This window comes from Thamnophis sirtalis, unplaced genomic scaffold (assembly GCF_051295495.1).
Source record: "Thamnophis sirtalis isolate CommonGarterSnake01/CBP01778 unplaced genomic scaffold, rThaSir2_p1.2 scaffold_11, whole genome shotgun sequence".
Lineage (NCBI taxonomy): Eukaryota > Metazoa > Chordata > Lepidosauria > Squamata > Natricidae > Thamnophis > Thamnophis sirtalis.
The window spans coordinates 54,716,654-54,736,316 of NW_028261391.1; positions in this window are offsets into that span (position 1 = coordinate 54,716,654).

Here is a 19,663-nt window from a genome sequence, read left to right on the forward strand (position 1 = left end):
GAACAGGAGAGACTGTGAGGAGGAACCTCTACCCTTCCTTCCATATTTTTATGTTATCTACTCCTTAGGCATACAATTTGTTTCCTCTTCACTGACTGTGAAGACAATTAATCAGTGGAATGGCTTGAGCAGGGAATTGGATTAGAAGACCTCCAAGGTTCTTCTAATTCTTTTATTCTGTTATTTTGTTAGCTAAGAAAAACATCTGTCTACAACACTTGGATAGAGCAAGAAAAGAGACTGTTAGTTCATGTCATATCTTTCTTATAATCTTTTAGTTGTGTGAGCCACCAAGCCCATTGTCCACTATTTCATGGAAGTGAGTATCTTTGCTTTAATAATACATACAGTGCTCAAGAATTCAGTGCTTACACAAAAAAGCCAATTTCTTTTAGTCCCTACTGTTTATGCCATAGTAGCATTGCAAAATAATAAGTCCTCCATAAGTCATCCTCCTTCAACGGAGATGAACAGCAAAAGTTCTTCATTCTGTATGCAAACATACTGTATTTAGTAGCATAACAGCTACTTATATTCCAAATCTCAACAGTATGTTTGATTCATGGATGTGGAACAGTAATTATTCTGTACTAAGTGGGGAAAATCTCTAGTAACTAAATTCTGTTCCAATGAAAAAACAGATTTAATGTTCATGAAGACCTAATATGTTTAATATTTGTTCAGTGTGCTTATAGGAAAAGCAGAGTTACCCCCTTGTGAAACATAAAAACTCAGAAGCAATTCCTGCTTTTAAGTGGAATTCTCTTGTGACCAGGATGGCATCAGTTTATTGTCTAAGAATGAACCATGCTGTTCTTGCTGCCTTTGGCAATGATGTTGGAAATACCCAGTGATGTGAGAAGATAAAAAGAAAAAAAGTATTTGGAAAGGTGCTAAAGTTCATAATGATCTGTAAGAGACGTGCATGCAAAATTAGGAAACCCAGATACCCTTATTTTTTAGTACTTCTTCATATTATTAATCGTAACAACAAATTGATGTCCTGATGGGAATATTTCAGCAAAAGGAAAATCAGTTTGCTTTGTTGATTATAAAGTGATGTAACATATTGTGGTAATAGAAACTTAAGACATTGGGGATATTTTCCCCTTGGATTATGCTAATATCTAATTAGAAATAAACATGAATTGCACTGCTAATATAATGAGCTTCTCAACTTGAACTCATAAAGAATCTGAACATATTTATCAAAGACCAGTAGTGAGAAGCAATGGAATGAAGTAGTAAAAATAGCAATTTCCTTCCTCTTTGCCTTTTAAAGGATCCACTCTGAATAATAATTGAACAAGTCTTGGTACTGGATCTGGGTACTTGAGAGACCACCTGCTGCCAATTACCTCCCAGAGGCCCATTAGATCTCACAGGGTTGGCCTCCTCCGGGTGCCATCTACAAGCCAATGCCACCTGGCTATTACCAGGGGGAGGGCCTTCTCTGTGGCAGCTCCGGCCCTCTGGAATGAACTCCCCGTAGGGATTCGGACCCTCACCTCTCTCCAGGCCTTCCGAAAAGCCGTCAAAACCTGGCTTTGCCGGCAGGCCTGGGGGTGATGAGTTCCCTCCCCTCTCGACATGTATGGTTGTGCGATTGTTGTCGACTTTTATTATTTGTATTTTGTCTTTTATGTTCCCCCTTATCCCCTTTGAATTGTTCGCCGCCCTGAGTCCTCCCGGAGAAGGGCGGCATACAAATAATAAAATACAAATACAAATACAAAGTCTTTAAAAATCTGGAAATTTGAAGGTGGAATAGGACAAAATCAGGAAGAGATTTTCAGAAGAAGGAGCTGAAATTCTGAGAAGAACCCAGGAATACAGTATATCTAGTGGAGAAGAATGTTGGCAATATTAGTAGCAGTGAAAGAGCCTCAACAGCAATGGTGAAAATCACTGCAAGCAGCAGTGCACTTCAGAGGATGTGGATTGAAGGTGATAGCAGTACAGCAAAGTAAAGGAAGGTTAAACAAAGAAACAAGAGTTGGCACTGCTACAACAAACTCTTGGACATTGGTGATGGTGTACCGAAGCTTAGAGTGCTGCCAAAACAGCTAAGTAACCATAATCCTGGAAACTGTAGAAGACCCAAAGTACTGTAAGCAATGGAATAAGAGCATAAGGACCCAGGTCAGAAGCTTGGACTCTGACCAGCAATTTTAAAAAGTGGCAATAGTCGGGATGCAAATATCACCCTCCAGCAGCAAGCCCAAGGAGCAGCTCCAGCAGAGAAGTGAAGTGTTGCAACACCAGCTGAACCTGCAAGTAACTAAGGTAGGCGTGGGTGAAAAAAGAGGAGTTTATAACAAAGTTAGAGCTAAAGTGAAGATAGTAGAAGATGCAGTACACAAGTATTATGTGCAGTATACAAGACTTAAGACTACAATTGAGACCAACGTTTTTGTGGCCAAGTGAGAAATGTATTAAATGAATGTTGCCCCCTTTAACAAACTTTCTGTCACAGTTGTTGTTAAGTGAATCACTGCAGTTGTTAAATTAGTAACATGGTTATTAAGTGAATCTGGCTTCTCCATAGACTTTGCCTATCTGAAGGTTTTAAAAAATGGTCACATGACGTTGGGACACTGTGATCATCATAAATATGAATTAGTTGCCAAGTGTCTGAATTTTAATCACATGATCCTGGGGAATGCTGTAATGGTCATAAGTGTGAAAAATGGTCATACATCACTTTTTTTCATTTCCATTGTAACTAAGTGAACTGTTATAAGTCAAGATCTACCTGTATAAGATATGAAATGCTACTGGAGGCAGAACAGAGCTATAAAACAGAATGTTGTATTATACAAAACATAAAGCATAGTATAAGAAGTAAATAAAGTAAGTAATAGGCAGGGATATTACTTGAACAAGAAAGGTTTAAACCATAGCTTAAATATATGGCAAAAACAGTTGTAAAAAGAGAAGGCTACAGGAATTGTTCTGTCTTTTGCTACATGATTACTATTTAGGATACTGTTTGGTAGTTTGGTCAAGGACACTTACAAGGGCTTTTCAAAAGGCCTTTAAAGCTTTCTTTACTTTTTCAAGGCAGAATCTGAAAGGTGGTAAACAGAAACATGTTAGAAATTGCTGCAGTTGTATAGACTAAATGTGTTTACTTATCTTTACAGTACAGCCGAGCTGGTATGTTGACATACTTTACCTGATCCACTTCAGCGGTTTTCAACTTTAAGCAGTCCTCAGTGAGAATATGAGAATTTATAGCCTAGACACTATTGGAGAAAGCCAATGTGGAAAAACATTGAATGAAGGAGTCATAATAGCTTCTCTTTTTAAAGGAAAGCAATAATAACATTTTTGACAATTATCGGGCACAACTGATATGGCCCATGTGAAAGAGATATAATTAAATACGGAGCTTTTCATTGTGGATTCCATATATTTTAATACAGGCTTTATATACCATTTATTTATTTATTAGAATTTATCAAACAATAACATGAACAAGAATAAAAGAAAAAAAATACAATGACAGGGATGATAGACAGGTTAGTGCACTTATACATGCCCCCTCTATTAACCACTTAAGTATGAAGTAAGGTCCATGGAAGTCAATTTGTGACTGAAACTGTGAAAATTTGTAGCTCAGACAACTGGATCAGGTAGACCATTCCAGACTTTGACAACTCTATTTCAGAAATCGTATTTTTGTAATATAAACCATATCGTTTTCTTGCTGCATTCTCAAAAGCCCTGTCACTTTTTTCTAATCTGTCCACCCAATAAAAACACATCGGAGAGTAATTTCTGTTCCATGAAACAGACTCATTCGGAAGGTTATACAACGCATTTCTTCTTCTTTTGTTATCAGAATTTATCGGATCATAAAAAGAACTATTACAATTTATGAATTCATGTTTTCATCCGTATCCATAACACCCAAGATGATATATTTTCTAAACTATATTTTACCCCTTTCATTATGATATTCAGTATATGTGCAGATCGAATTAGCATGGCCTTTGGTAATTGATAGGTGGAAAATTTGTCAATATGCATGTTTTTGAGTATGGCACTTATTGTGCTGATAATCACTGGGACCACTATGGCTGGTTTATATCATAATCTTTCAGCTTTGATTTTCAGAGCTTGATATTTTGGATTGTTCTTTATTCTTTGTCTTTATTCTATTCTTTATTCTATTCTACTCTGCCTCAGTATTGCCACATCAATTACCCACATTTTCTTCTTTTCAACCATCGTTAAATCTGATATGTTATGAGCCAAGACTTTATCCCACAATATTTAAGCCTGTTCATTTTCAAACTACTTTCTCAATTATGTACTTCCATCAATTTTTTATTACTGGCACATAATTTGTTTCAGAATCATTTTGGTGATTGTATTATTTATAAATGGTTTGTGTGATCTTGGACAAGCTAAATATATGATCTAATGTTTCATCTGCTCCTTTGCACAATGTGTACTTTGAATCATTTGATGTTTTTTTCAATTCTGACCTTGATTGCATTAGTTTACATAACTTGCTCTTGAGCAGCCAAATCAAGCCTTCGGTTTCTTTTTTTTTAATGTTCCAATTGTAAGCTATTGCTAGGCTTTATCTTTATTCACTTTCCCCTCAATCTTTTGTAGAAATTGATCCTGTAGTTCTTTTTCTTGTTTTTTTTTACATACGTAACCAATGCATTGTTTTCATTGAATTGAAAATAATTATTTTTATTGTATGACTGGAAAATTATTATCATTTAATCAGATCTACTCCATCAGGTCAAATCATTCAAACCTATTATATCCTTTCACAGACAGAAAATGTGTATGCTTTATTTATTTCTTAAATATTTATTTAATTTACTTATTTTGAAAATAAATAAACAATAAATTTAATAAATAAATTTTATTATAATTAAATTGATACATACTTAATAATAAATATATAAATTAAGTCCATACTCTCCTCTTACATTCCAGGTATACAGGTTTTCATGTGCCATCCGCAATCACCAAGTGGCTCCTTTAAATATTGATGGCTGCCAACCACCATAATTCAGTTCATCAGTCAAAGTAAGATAGGGAAAGTGAAAATTAGACTATTGGTTTCAATCATATCTGCCCATGTGAAACATTCCTTATTAACAGTCAGATAAAACCTGGTACATTTTGCCCAGTATGCCATAAGCACAACCAAGACATAGTTTTACTCATGCTATTTTATGTAAGTCAACAAGCAAAGATGAAAATACCTGCAGTCCACAAATTCAGGGTGTATATGGATATATTGTGTGCTCCCCCATCTCCTAATGTTGCTACATGCATTTTGTCTATGTAAATATTCTTTTTAGATGATATATTCACATATAATAATTCTTAGTTTTAGCAATCTACCTACTTGTTTCATTTGTTTTTCAATGTTTCCAACTTATACAGTCCTGAGCTGGGCGCGCAATACTTGCTGATGCATGTATGTTTGTGCATTTATGTGTGTGTTTAAATTTGAACTGAATGTAGTAGTTTGAACATGTGGTAGACACTTCAGCAAAATAAGATTGTAATCCTGATATAAAGGAACTTTTGAAAGGGATATTAGATTGCACAGAAGTGTTTCCTATATGTATATAAACTATTTGAAATAATTCAGATATGAACTATTTGTATAATTAAACTATTTTATGGCTGATGATCATACTGTTTTGGTCCATTATGGTTGGTTACTCCATAATATGACCATATTATTTGAATAAAAGGTAAATCACAAATTAGTATTATTTAACAAGCCCTCAAATATGTTAAAAGGAAAGAGTACCCTCTGGTGCAATCATTTTTTTTTTTTTAAATACATTTTATTTATTTCATTTTCATTTTCATTTTCATTTTATACAGTCACTTATATACTGTGCGTAACAAAAAACAAAGAGAAAAAAAAATCCACCATAAAAAAAAAAAACCCAACATGACACTTCAATCCCCCATACACCCTCTCTTCTCCCCCTCCAACTTTCATTTCACCCCTCCAGCATTCCCCTCTTCTACTTCCCTTCCCCCTCAGACATCTCCCCCTCCCTCCATCTCACCCTCCTTACATTCCCTCTCACTCCCTCTTTACTTCTCCCTCCTCTTTCCCTCTTCTCCTCGCTTGGTGTATCCCTACAATTCAGTTTGTTTTTTTTTAAAAAAATAAAAGAGAAAAAGAAAAAAAAAGGAAAACGAGCCACAGTATACAAGTGAATTCTTATTGTTCTAAGAATTGAAACTGTAATTCCACCCTCCCCCCTCCCCCCTATAATCCCCCCTCCCTAACCCCCTTACGGCTTCGCAGGTCCCATACCCGGCATAATTCTTTAACAAGCATTTGAGTATAGTAAAGCCAGCTAACTTTAAAATTAAAAAAATAAAAGAAAAGAAAAGCCAAAAAGAAAGAGAATAGTAAAAAATAGAAAAGAAAAAAAAAGCACACACACACACAAAAAGAAAAGAAAAACAAGAAGGGTCAATAAACCCGCTACGTTAACACAGCTTCCCATCATCTGTAAATCTTAAACAATGTAGCTCATTCCAAATTTCGGTTATTTTACTACTTGCAGGGTTTCAAACTATATTAGAGCCAGGTAAGTTAATCAATTAGGATTCCCCAACTAAAAGTCTCATTGCTTTGTCTATCTATTCAGACCTTTAATTTATCTCTTTTTTATCCGAATATCCAAACCTTTCTATAAAACCATTAAACTCAAGTACTTCTTTCATTTTTCATTTCCAACACCTCCCTTTCTATCCTTACCCGCCTCCACATGTAAATCTTTTACCTTCCACCCTGCCTTTATCCATATCCACATATATATTTTATCCGCGTCCATTGCTCCTCCCATATTTACTCCACTTTCCTGAGGACTCTCCGACCAATCTTTCTTGACCTTATATTGAAATAACAACTCAAACAAACATCAGCTTGCATTCTAGCCCCAAGTAGTCTAATTAAGCTTTCGCTACCCTTCCCTCTCCCACGCACCTCCCAACTCCATTCGTCCCAGACCACAACTCAAAAAGATCGCGATCTCCGCTCTCCTCGTCTAGGAAAATAATTCATGTGCAATCATTTTAAGAAGCAATGTCATGGCAAATAATATGGAGAAAATATTATTTTAATAATAATCTTGACTAGGTACACATAAATGAACCCGTGGCACGACAAAACTGCACTCGACTAAAGCGCGCCCGATTAAACTGCGTCGCTGACATCATCAACAGGGTGACAACAGCGAGCGCGGAGAAAGAAGGGCGCTTTAAATAGCGCTTTGAAAGCAAGCCGATTCAAGTTAAGGTAAGGGTTAGGTTTAGGGTTAGGTTTAGGGTTAGGTTAAGGGTTAGGTTTAGGTTTAGGGTTAGGTTAAGGGTTAGGGTTAGGGTTAGGGTTAGGGTTAGGGTTAGGGTTAGGGTTAGGGTTAGGGTTAGGGTTAGGGTTAGGGTTAGGGTTAGGGTTAGGGTTAGGGTTAGGGTTAGGGTTAGGGTTAGGGTTAGGTTAAGGGTTAGGATTAGGTTTAGGGTTAGGTTAAGGGTTAGATTTAGGGTTAGGTTTAGGGTTAGGTTAAGGATTAGGTTTAGGTTTAGGTTTAGGTTTAGGTTTAGGTTTAGGTTTAGGTTTAGGTTTAGGTTAAGGGTTAGGGTTAGGGTTAGGGTTAGGGTTAGGGTTAGGGTTAGGGTTAGGGTTAGGTTAAGGGTTAGGATTAGGTTTAGGGTTAGGTTAAGGGTTAGATTTAGGGTTAGGTTTAGGGTTAGGTTAAGGATTAGGTTTAGGTTTAGGTTTAGGTTTAGGTTTAGGTTTAGGTTTAGGTTTAGGTTTAGGTTAAGGGTTAGGGTTAGGGTTAGGGTTAGGGTTAGGTTAAGGGTTAGGATTAGGTTTAGGGTTAGGTTAATGGTTAGGTTTAGGGTTAGGTTTAAGGATTAGGTTTAGGGGGGTTAGGTTTAGGTTTAGGGGTTAATTTTAGGTTTAGTGTTTACAGCGTGCTTCTGTCTCCACGCTGTTGTCACGCTGTGATGACTTCAGCTACGCGGTTTCGTCGAGCACCCTTTAGTCGAACGCGGTTTTGTGGTGGAACCAAATGAACCTTGTCATAGTTATAATTTGTGCATTATTTATTAAACTTGCATTGTTAATATTTTTATTGTGTGGGTAGTCTTCTGTTTTTGTTCATAGTGCCAATATGTAACGTCAGAAACATATCTCATTGTCTTTTGGCTTTTTGCATCATAATAATATGTCATTCTTTTCTGAATTTTATCCAATTATTATTATGAATTGTACTTTATTTACAGTAATATTTATAGAAAAATATGGATATAAATTTCTATGACTACTATTTCATGATAAAAGTTTTCAGGTCAATTCTTTTGAATTGATTTCTTTGGCATGAAAAAATGGTATCATTTAAGTAAAATTATTCCAGGTGCTTGTCCTTTAAAAACATGATATTTTATCTCCTTTGCAAAGTGAATAATTACAACACTTGGGAAAAGTGAAAAACAAGTCATAAAACTATATTTTATATTTTACATATCTATTTTAAAAGCCTATTATTGTACCACATCACAGTGGCTAATTCTCTTCTTTCTAATAACATCTGTAAATTACAAAAATAAATAAAATAATCCCAACCAATTTATTGTACTAGATGAATTAAAATTACTTAATATAGTTATAATATATATCCATTATTTATGATGCTACATAACATAAAACTATGTAGAGAGGTAATATTAAGTAAATATACTAAAATGCCTAATAAATAATAATAATAATTTAGTCTTGGTAACAAAAATATTCAGTCCTGTGAAATGGAAAAGTGGTTTTAAATATACATGATATACATACATGATAGCATATAGATTGTAGCCAGATTTGATTGACAATAAATGGATAGAAGGAGAAAATTACTGTACTATAAATATTAATGTATTCTGTATCGATGCAACTCTGCAGGGCCAATTTTGCTATTGTGACAAGGTCCATTATGCGTAAGTGTATTGCCATGGGACTTGGCTTGCTCCTTTTCTGGTTTAAATGCTCAGTAATGAATTATTACTTTTCTCTGCATCTCCAAAAGATACTTTTTATAACAGCACAGAAACTCCATCACTTTTCCCATCTGCCCTGTCAAAAATGATATGTAGAGATTACTTCCCCTAACAGTTGTAAAAAGCATGAATTAAATTATATATAGGTTGTAAAAAGAGAGAATAGCAAGCACCAATGCACACTTTTCAATGGGTTACCAAAAGGGACATATTTTCAACAAAATCAGACAAATGACCAAGAACATTTCCATATATTATCCTCTGTCTTTATGGGGAAAAATAAGAAGGGATAGGTTTAACTATGAAATTTTATCTGTTGATAGAAATAAAAAATATATAATAAAGCTATCTGGTTAGTCTAAAATCAGATAATAACTATAACAATATGAAAATCTAACAAGCCTGACAGTTAGGTTATTGAGTAAATATTGTATTATTTCCTTGCATGTGTATCCATATAGGATTGTTAGAACAAGACAATTTTCTTTTTTGAAATTTGAACACTCCAAAGTCAAAACCTCAGTCTAAAGATCCAACCCAACCTGGATCTCTGATGATAAACAAGCAGGGTACTTGAGAGACCGCCTGCTGCCAATTACCTCCAACAGACCGATTAGATCCCACAGATTAGGCCTCCTCCGAATTCCATCCACTGGCCAATGCCGACTGGCGACCACCCGGAGGAGGGCCTTCTCTGTGGCTGCTCCGGCCCTTTGGAACGAGCTCCCTGTGGAGATTCGAACCCTCACCACCCTCCAGGCTTTCCGCAAAGCCCTTAAAACCTGGCTCTTCTGACAGGCCTGGGGCTGATGAGTTCTTGTCCCCACTTGAATGGTATGGCTGTTGATTGTTTTTCAATTGTGGTATCGTTTTTTGTCCATGTCTTTTTCCTATTTGTATCCCCTCCCTCCCCTGACTTGATTTGTGAGCCGCCCTGAGTCCCTTCTGGGAATAGGGTGGCATAGAAATATAATAAATTCAATTCAATTCAATTCAAGAAGCAGTATTTGCAGGAATTATAGATATGATAATTGATCTTCTTAATTATTTTTACCTAGCTTAGGGTTATATCCTGTTTTTGATAAGGTCTACTGAATGGCTTTAATTTTAACTAATAAGATGATGTTAACTTTTTAGCCCACTTGCACTGAGGATAGTCAAAATGTGTAAGTATTATAATTTCTATAAAGTAAATAAGCTTTATCCTACATAACTACATTATGATAGATTCCAAGAGCTATTGGTTAGATACGACTGTTCTTAAGTCTACTTGTCTTTATTTTATTGTTCTTCTTCATTTCAGTAAATCACTTTCATGATGTTCTTTGGGGAAATAGAACAACAAACTTTTGATCAACTCACAAGAAAAAGAAGACTACAGTAATCAAGCATTTTCCTCTGTTATCATTGTCTATGATAATGCAACACTGAAAGTATTTTAAAGTATTAAACAATTTTAAACTATTAAAACACATATTAATGTGTTGGGTTATACATCTGTCACAGTAGGACAAATATCATAAGGGTGAAATTTTCAAATAAAAAATTATATTTGTTTTTTTCCTTTTTAATATTATAAGGCCAGAATAAGTTACAGTAAGTTGAAGAAAAGCAAAATGCTCCTTTGTTTCATATTAATGTGTTTTTGTTGTGAAATGCACTTAGAAATTTGACTATTGGTATGGAGCATTTATCTCATTAACATTTTGAGAAAGATGCTATACATATAAATGGGTGACCTCCAGTTCCTTGTCCCAACTTTCTTCCAATCTAGCAGTTCAAAAGCATGTAAAAAATGCAAATAAAAAAAGAAGGACCATTTTAGTGGAAGGTAATAGCATTCCATGCACCTTCGGTGTTTAGTCATGCCAGCCACATGAACATGAAGACGTCTTCAGACAGCGCTGGCTCTTCAGCTTAGAAACCATTGTCCCTAGAACTGGAAATGGCTAGCACACTTTTGTGGGGGAACTTTTACATTTATACATACATACATACATACATACATACATACATACATACATACATACATACATACAATCTAATATTTTAGATAAAACAAGGATGTGTGCAGATTAAAAATATCAGAATAGCAACATAAGTCATGTAAACTACCAGCTCGATCATTTACCTTCTTTGCCCGTTTAAAATCAAACAATGTACAAGGAAGGCCTTAACCTATGGTCCTAATACATTTGCTAATTCATAGACCTGAAGAAATCCTTGGTTAATTTTTCATGTCACTTCACCTGCAGAGTTAATATTATAGACAGCACACAAAAAGCGCACAAGTCTTACACATGGCTGAAGGGGAAAAAAGTTGGACTCAAAATATTTTTAAAATTTACTTGTAATTGAAGACATTTTTATAAAGTTGTTTCTCTCTACTATCCAAACCATTTTGATTAAGCATAAGTTTTCCTTTTTCATGAATGAAGTGAGGTATATTTCCATGAAATATGCATAAGTCTACAGTAACTCTGTAATTTTCTCACTCATCTTTCTCCCCAAATCCTACTATTCAAATGGTATTGGTATCTCTTAAAAGTTTGGTTCCAAGCAATCTTATTGCAAGATAATATTTTATTTTTGAGAGAAACAAAAGTTTTTCTAAAATGTATTTCTGTAGGTTTCAATACCTAAAGCCACATAATCCAATGCTTCAACTACTATTGTATTATTTCTTCTGTAATACAACAGCATCCAGAATGCAAGCGCATCTGATTCCATAGAACTTTTTTAAAAATCCAACTGAACACAATAAAAATGATGTTATTTCCCTCTCCTTCCAAATATCATTATAACCTTAATTCTGAAATATAAATAAAGAAAATAAATCATTTTAAAGCAAGATAGGTTTGCTGAGAATAGATCCTGATAATTCAGAATAGTCTGAGCATTAAATCTCCCACTCCAGTGAAGGTTATTATTAAGGATCCAAAGGAATGAGAAAAATAAGGTAACAACTTTACCTTTGGTTCTGCAATCAGTACACCAGAGATCTAAATCTTTATAGAATATATCTGTAGTGTCCAAAAAGGGTTATATAAATCATTGTAAAATGGCTGCCACTGCAGAAGTTTACCTTCTTCCATGTTTGTAAATAAAATAAAGCATCTCTTCTAATCTGGTTATGTAACATAGGTTTATATAACACCTGGGCATTATTGTGGCTACTCCAATCTTTGGCATCTGGACAATCAATAATCCCAATACATTCTGATTTTTAGCTGTGACTTTCAGATTAAATAAATCATGAAAGAAGATTTCTTCTTAACCTTGACTCTTAACTCAGACCTGAAAGGCAGCACATCATGAAATAAAAAATAACCTTGAGCAGCTCTGGGGGGGGGGGGGGATAACTCTGCAATAAGAGCAGCATAGTTAATGGATTTTTGTTATAAAGCCACAAAGCAAAAATAACCAAATACCAATACATAGTTAACTGAAAAATAGTCAACGTAAAAAATAAAGCAATAGTGTTATAAATGGCACGTTAAAGTGTCAGTGCAAAAGATCTTTCACCAGTTCAAATGTCACAGACTTTGACAACAGAGTGAATAGAAAAGTGTATAGTTAAAAAATGATTCAGAAGCATTTTGAATTCCCAATAACTCTCCGCTATTCATTAAAGTAGCCCCACAATTTGTCCAGGGTTTTGTACAAATGTGTTTCGGGGGGGAGGGGAGGACACTTTTACTTTAAGATCATTCACTTTAATCAGTACAAAGCAGGAACATCCATGGTTCTAGGAGTGAGGAGGTTTCTGAATTCTTTTAAACTATTTTTCTGGTTGGATATTAATGAAAATAAGTAATAATGAAAATAATGACAATTAGGATTATGAATTATCGCTTGTTAATCATTAGTTTATTTTTATTGATTTTAACTGCTGTTACAGATTTTATAGGACAAATAAGGAAGAAAAAATAAAACGTAACACAAAAGTTGCATAGTTGGTATTTGGTAACACATTAAGAGGCAGTGCAAGTGTCTTATCCATTTAAATCTTTAAGTGGTTAATAGAAAATAAGCTTTCAGTTATTTATTTAAATAAATGTACAGTTATTTAAATAAATAACTGTTTTAAAATGTAAAAACAGTTATGGATATTTAAGAAAGGCAAATGTGTTCAAGTAAAAAAAAAGAAATGTGTATGAATACTATATGAATGTGTGTATGAATATATGTATAGATATCTTATCTACCGTATATCAGTAAATATTGCCATGAATATTAGCAGATGTTATCATGTCCAAGTCTTATTACCAAATTCTCTAATTCACACAGCCAACAGACTACTACATTTAATGAAAATTTATTCTGATAATTATTAATTTAATGACATTTTACAATACAGCAATGTATTATGTTTTAGCAGTTATTTGCATAGTGTGCCTAATATCAATTTAAAAAGAATCAAAATATCATAGTTCCTTTTATAAGTGAGCTTGCCAAGTAGAGTAAGGAAATGTGATGCCCAATAAAATATAATATATTTTAATTTAAAATTTTGGGCTACCTACCACCTCCCAAATTCTGCTGATCTCATTATACCTGACTGATGGCCGCTGGTTCTGTACAAAATATTTTCTAATTAATTAGTTGTGTTAAACACTACAATGGGAAACAAATATATGGCTTAAACATGCCGTTTTTGACTCCTCTGGCATCTTAATGAAGTGAAATGCCTCAAAGCAATAATATCCATCACTAAATAGCTTTAGCTTTAAGGCAGCTCAGGTTCAATTACTCATCTAAGCTGCTTAGCTCCTAACAGAAGATACAATGCTCTTCTATTGTCATTCCGCCAATTCATATTTACTGAAATAATAGCTAAATGATATGTATAAATTTCTCCCTACAGATAGCACTTTGTGCAAAGTTAGAATGCAATCTAAGTAGCAGAATTTAAGTAGCAGAACTTTTTCACTAAGAAGCCAAGTACTCAGAGAAACAGTTTGGAATGGATTTTATGCACTAAAATGATGTGAATGAATGTCATTATTGCATATGATACTAAAATGAAGGCATACGTTCTGTACTTTGGAGATATGGTGATAATGAAACCTACTCCTTTGGTTATAATCTCAATAATGAGGCTATATGTTGAAAGACTGGGACAAGGACATATAAAAGTAATGATGTCTTAAGATAGTCACATTTATAGAACGGCTTAGACACCTGAAGAGGCAGAAGCATTTTAAATTATTACAAAAGATTGGAAGTTAACATAATCCTTAATGTAGTTCCTTTTAGCACAATAGGAAACTACTTCTTGTTAACATAAATTCCATTCTTGAATCAAGGTGGTTATGAAGAAGGAAGCATATCATATTTTCAGTACAGTTTTAGGAAAAAAAATTAAAAAGACAAGTGAAGTTATGGTATTTAATTATTTAGGTTAAATGGAGAAGTTAGGAAAAATATTGACTGGTTTAGTCAAAGAAAATTCTCAACAAACATATACAAACATATATATTCTGGAATATAACAAAATATTATGAAGAAGACAATTCATAATTTTTCAGCCAGTTAAAGATATTCCAAGAGCCGTTTGGGAAGGTAGCAACATTAAATAGACTGTACTTTTTTAAAAAGCCCTGTTCAGAGTATTCCAAAAATGTATGCACTTGATAAGTCTGAGACATATTTTAAAATATAGGCAATATACATACATGCAGTCACTTTGTATATACAAACTCTCTTCCATCTCAGATATTTCTTTCATTTCAAGAGCTTTGGTTGCTACTTTACCATAGTCTAAATTTTCCTCCAGGAGACTGATATAAGCCAATTTCTGAGAAAATTTGAAAATTGAATAAAAGAAGAGCCGAGGTGGCGCAGTGGTTAGGGTGCAGTACTGCAGGCCACTTTAGCTGACTGTGATCTGCAGTTCAGCGGTTCAAATCTCACCGGCTCAAGGTCGACTCAGCCTTCCAGCCTTCGAAGGTGGGTGAAATGAGGACCCGGACTGTGGGGGCAAGTTGCTGACTCAATTTGCTAAAAAATTTGTAAACCGCTTAGAGAGGGCTGAAAGCCCTATGAAGCGGTATATAAGTCTAATAAATAAATAAAAAATAAATAAATAAATAAATAAATAAATAAATAAATTGTGTATGGAGATTTATTAGGATTCATTTTATATTTTAAGAAATTTTCCCCAGATCAAACAATGTTGAAATCTAATAGAATTTCCTTGTCCTTTTATCATATGATTCATCAGTCCTATCAGGCAATTATCAAGCTTGAAGTTATATGACAGGGTGAAAATGATTTACAAGACATGCTTTGCAATAACTTTTTGGACTGTATTTCTAAGAAAAGAATCAAAACCTTTCAACTGAAAGTCAAAGTTATAATTTTGGCCATGCAGTATTGGGCTTTATTCCTGATTTCTAAAATCTGTTAATGAAGTGGAAAGGATGTCCTTTCAGCCATACTCATAAAAACAGAGGTGGTTTTCAGATAGTTCTGCCCCGCCCACCCACCCAGGCTCTATGTCATCCTATTTAGGCACATTTTTAAGGCTGGGCACATGCGCAGAAGGCACGTTTGTGAGCAAAGTGCATGTGCAGAAGGCCAGGCACATGCATAGAAGGCTGGGTGCATGTGCTAAAGGGGTGTGTGCATGGTGAACTAATGTTAACAAAATGTGAAATCCACAGCTGCATAAGAAGTAGATCTTATGGATAATTAATTCAGTATGACTTTTGAGTGTAGGCATGGCGAAAATTCAGAACAATGCAGATAACCAGAAACCTCCTCTTCCTGATGTTTTTGGAAATATAATTCTGTAACTACATTTCGGCTGCCATACTGTTGGGCTTGATAGATCTAAAACATATGGAGAAAAACAAATTTCCACCCTGGAACAAACTATTAGAAAAAGAGAAGGGAAAAGCAGTACTTTTTAATGAGAGATTTCTAAACCAAATTGTAATCCATAATTTAGAACACATGAAGTCATACTTCAGCAGCAGAACAATTGCATTCCATTCAAACAGTTGTCTCTGAAACCAGGAAGAGCTGCTGCACATCATTTTAAACAATACTGTGTTAGATGAAGCTATAATAGAATACACAAATGCTGTATCTGACTGAGTTCCAAAAAGCCATTACTCAAAAATTGTTCCAAAAGAGTTTCTACCTAGTTCAGGTTATGACCAAAGATAAATGAAAAAGAAAGTTCTTTTGGATTTTCACATTCACTCCTTTATGTTCCCTTTATTATGAAAAGTAGGACCATTTCAGGGTTGAAAATAATAAAAAAAGAGATCATCAGCTTCCAACCTAGCTTTTTTAATAGACAAAAGAGAAAAGAAGTAACTTTTACCTATATTTCCAAAGTTCCATGAAGGGCAGATGCCCTATCTGAAAAGATGCAAGTATTTGAATGGCTTTGGCAATTCAGATAAAATTGCAGGTAAAAAGCATTGAATAAAATGTATTCATTGAATAGAGTTTGGAATATGTAAGGAACACCTGGGGCGAGGATTATTTCTGCTTCAACAGACGGAAGATTTATCATTGCAAAATGAATACTGGATTTTAATGTTAAATTTTTAAACCAAGAATTGTTAAGCAAGTTTTGAAATCCACAGAATGTATAAGACTGAAATCAGCAACTTGCATTTTGCTGATTGTTATTAGAATTCCCATAAACTTCAGCCAATGTGATCAATGATCAGAACCATCTGGAAGAACTTTGGAATACTTTTTCTGTATTTTCAGCTTTACTTCTAAATGGAAAACAGTAAAATAGTTCACTAAATATTTATATTTACTTCTCATAAAAACCTTGAAGACACTTTTTTTGCATGGTTGGTTCTTATAAAATAGAGTTTACTTGTTGTTGCAGCAAGAAGTATTACAGAATATATGTTTTTGTAAAGAAAACTTTTATTGCATTTTCTGAAATCAAGTAAACATAAAAAAAAATTCCAATTATTTGGGAAGGTTGTGTGTACAAGTTGTGACTTGTACTGTTGAAGACCTATAAAAATATGTCAAATACATGCAAACAATAAGGATGCCAAAACGGGTAACTAATCCTAACTGTGACTATGAGTATATGATTGAGTGATCATAAGGCAAACTTTGGAACATGCTTGTAATACTAGATTATTTGTCCAGTAGATGATGGAAAGTCAATGTACGAGTATGAAGAAACTGTTTGGAACAAAGTTAAAAACATTGTGTTTTAGACAGCAATAAAATTATGCTGAGTTACAATCCTGGAAAGTTAGAAAAAGAATGCCTGCTTAGTTCATTTGTTATATTTATATCCTTCCTTTTGTTTAAGACTTTATTTTAATTCATAGAATCTTCAGGATTACCCTGTTGCTGAGGGATTATTTGCAAAAGAGAATTTTCTGGAATTGTTTTTAAGTCACTTACAGTTTAAGGCAGTTACTAAAGATCAGTGATGTAATGAAGAGTGCAATTGAAATAGATACCAAGAAAGTAGGTCTCAACTGAAAGAAATGATGAAAAGAATGGATAAATGATATACGATTGTGAAAAAATGTAAGTTTGCAGTTGTATATGGCATATCGAGATCTATTAAAATATGGATAATATTTGCTTCTAGTTGTTTAAGATATGTGCATATCTGTTTTTAAGGAGTAAAATGAAATGTATAAAGCAGCATATGAAAGTTCAGGACAGAAACAGATGAAACAAGATAATGAATGGTGTTGGTGTAAAATAGACTTACTGAATATATAATTTTAATTATCAGATATTAAAAACCTCTGCCACCCAATTCTTTTCTATTTCTTATTTCAAGCCTTAATTTTTTTGGTTTAATATTCCTGGTCTTTCTTTTCCTGATGTTATAGATGAAAAATATAAGTTAGGGTTGCACATTGGAAATATAGAACTAAAAATGAAAAGGAAAGCAGATTTCTGCTTAGAATGTTTATTTCTGCCAAAGAAGCCAGCAGTCAGGCTTCAGACCCGGTTACAGCACTGAAACCGCTTTGGTCGCATTGACTGATGATCTCTGGAGAGCCAGAGATGGAGGACATTCCTCCATCCTGGTTCTCCTTGACCTCTCAGCGGCTTTCGATACCATCGACCATGGTATCCTTCTGCGACGACTGCGGGAGGTGGGGGTGGGAGGCACCGTGTTGCGGTGGTTCTCTTCCTACCTCTCGGACAGGTCGCAGTCGGTGTTAGTGGGGGGGCAGAGATCGTCCCCTAGGCCCCTAACATATGGGGTGCCTCAGGGTTCGGTCTTATCTCCCCTACTATTCAACATCTACATGAAACCGCTGGGAGAGATCATCCGCAGGCACGGGATCAGATACCATCAATATGCGGACGATACTCAACTGTATCTGTCCGCCCCGTGCCAATTCAATGAAGCGGCAGACGTGATGAACCGGGGCCTGGAGGCGGTTATGGACTGGATGAGGGCTAACAAGCTTGTGCTCAACCCAGAAAAGACCGAGTGGCTGTTGTGTTTCCCTCCCAAGGACTCCACCAATATTCCATCTCTCAGGCTGGGGGGTCAAACTCTATACCCCTCAGAGAGGGTCCGCAACTTGGGAGTCCTCCTAGATCCACAGCTATCATTCGACCACCATTTGACGGCTGTGGCTAGGGGGGCATTCGCCCAGGTACGCCTGGTGCGCCAGTTGCGACCCTACCTGAATCGGGAGGCACTCACAACAGTCACTCGGGCCCTCGTGACCTCTAGGCTGGAATACTGCAATGTGCTCTACATGGGGCTGCCCTTGAAGAGCATCCGGCGTCTTCAGCTAGTACAGAACGCAGCCGCGCGAGCGATTGTGGGTGCACCGCGGTTCACCCACATTACACCTATCCTCCGCGAGCTGCGCTGGCTACCTGTCGATTTCCGGATGCGCTTCAAGGTGCTGTTAATCACCCATAAAGCCCTACATGGTAGTGGATCTGGATACTTGAGAGACCGCCTTCTGCCAATTACCTCCCTGCGACCAATAAGATCACACAGATTGGGCCTCCTCCGTATTCCATCGGCCAGCCAGTGTCGGCTGGCAACTACAAGGAGGAGGGCCTTCTCAGTAGTCGCCCCGACCCTTTGGAACGAACTCCCCGTGGAGATTCGTACCCTCACCACCGTCCAGGCCTTCCGCACAGCCTTGAAGAACTGGCTAGCCCGTCAGGCCTGGGGATGAAGATAGTTGCCCCTCCCGAATGATGAATGCATGTTGGTTACTGTTTTTATTATATGTGTCTTTGTTATTGTCTGTATTTCCCCTTCCCCGATTTTATGTGAGCCGCCCTGAGTCCCCTCAGGGAAAAGGGCGGCCTACAAATCTCAATAAAATCATAAAAAAAATCAAAAATCAGATAAACCTTCATCTATAAAACAAGGAATTAAAAAACACCCAAAACATTTATCTTTCAAACAATACATGCTTTGAGTACAAATATCTTGACATTCTAGCTACAGTTTAAGATTCAGCCGATATTGACAGAGCTCAACATTTACTGAAGCATGGTGATTTTAATTAGTTGCTGGCTTAAAATACAAATAATCACACTAAACCTGGCCAGCATATTAGAAATGTCTGGATTTTGGTATAACAAAAGATTAAATATATAACATTCA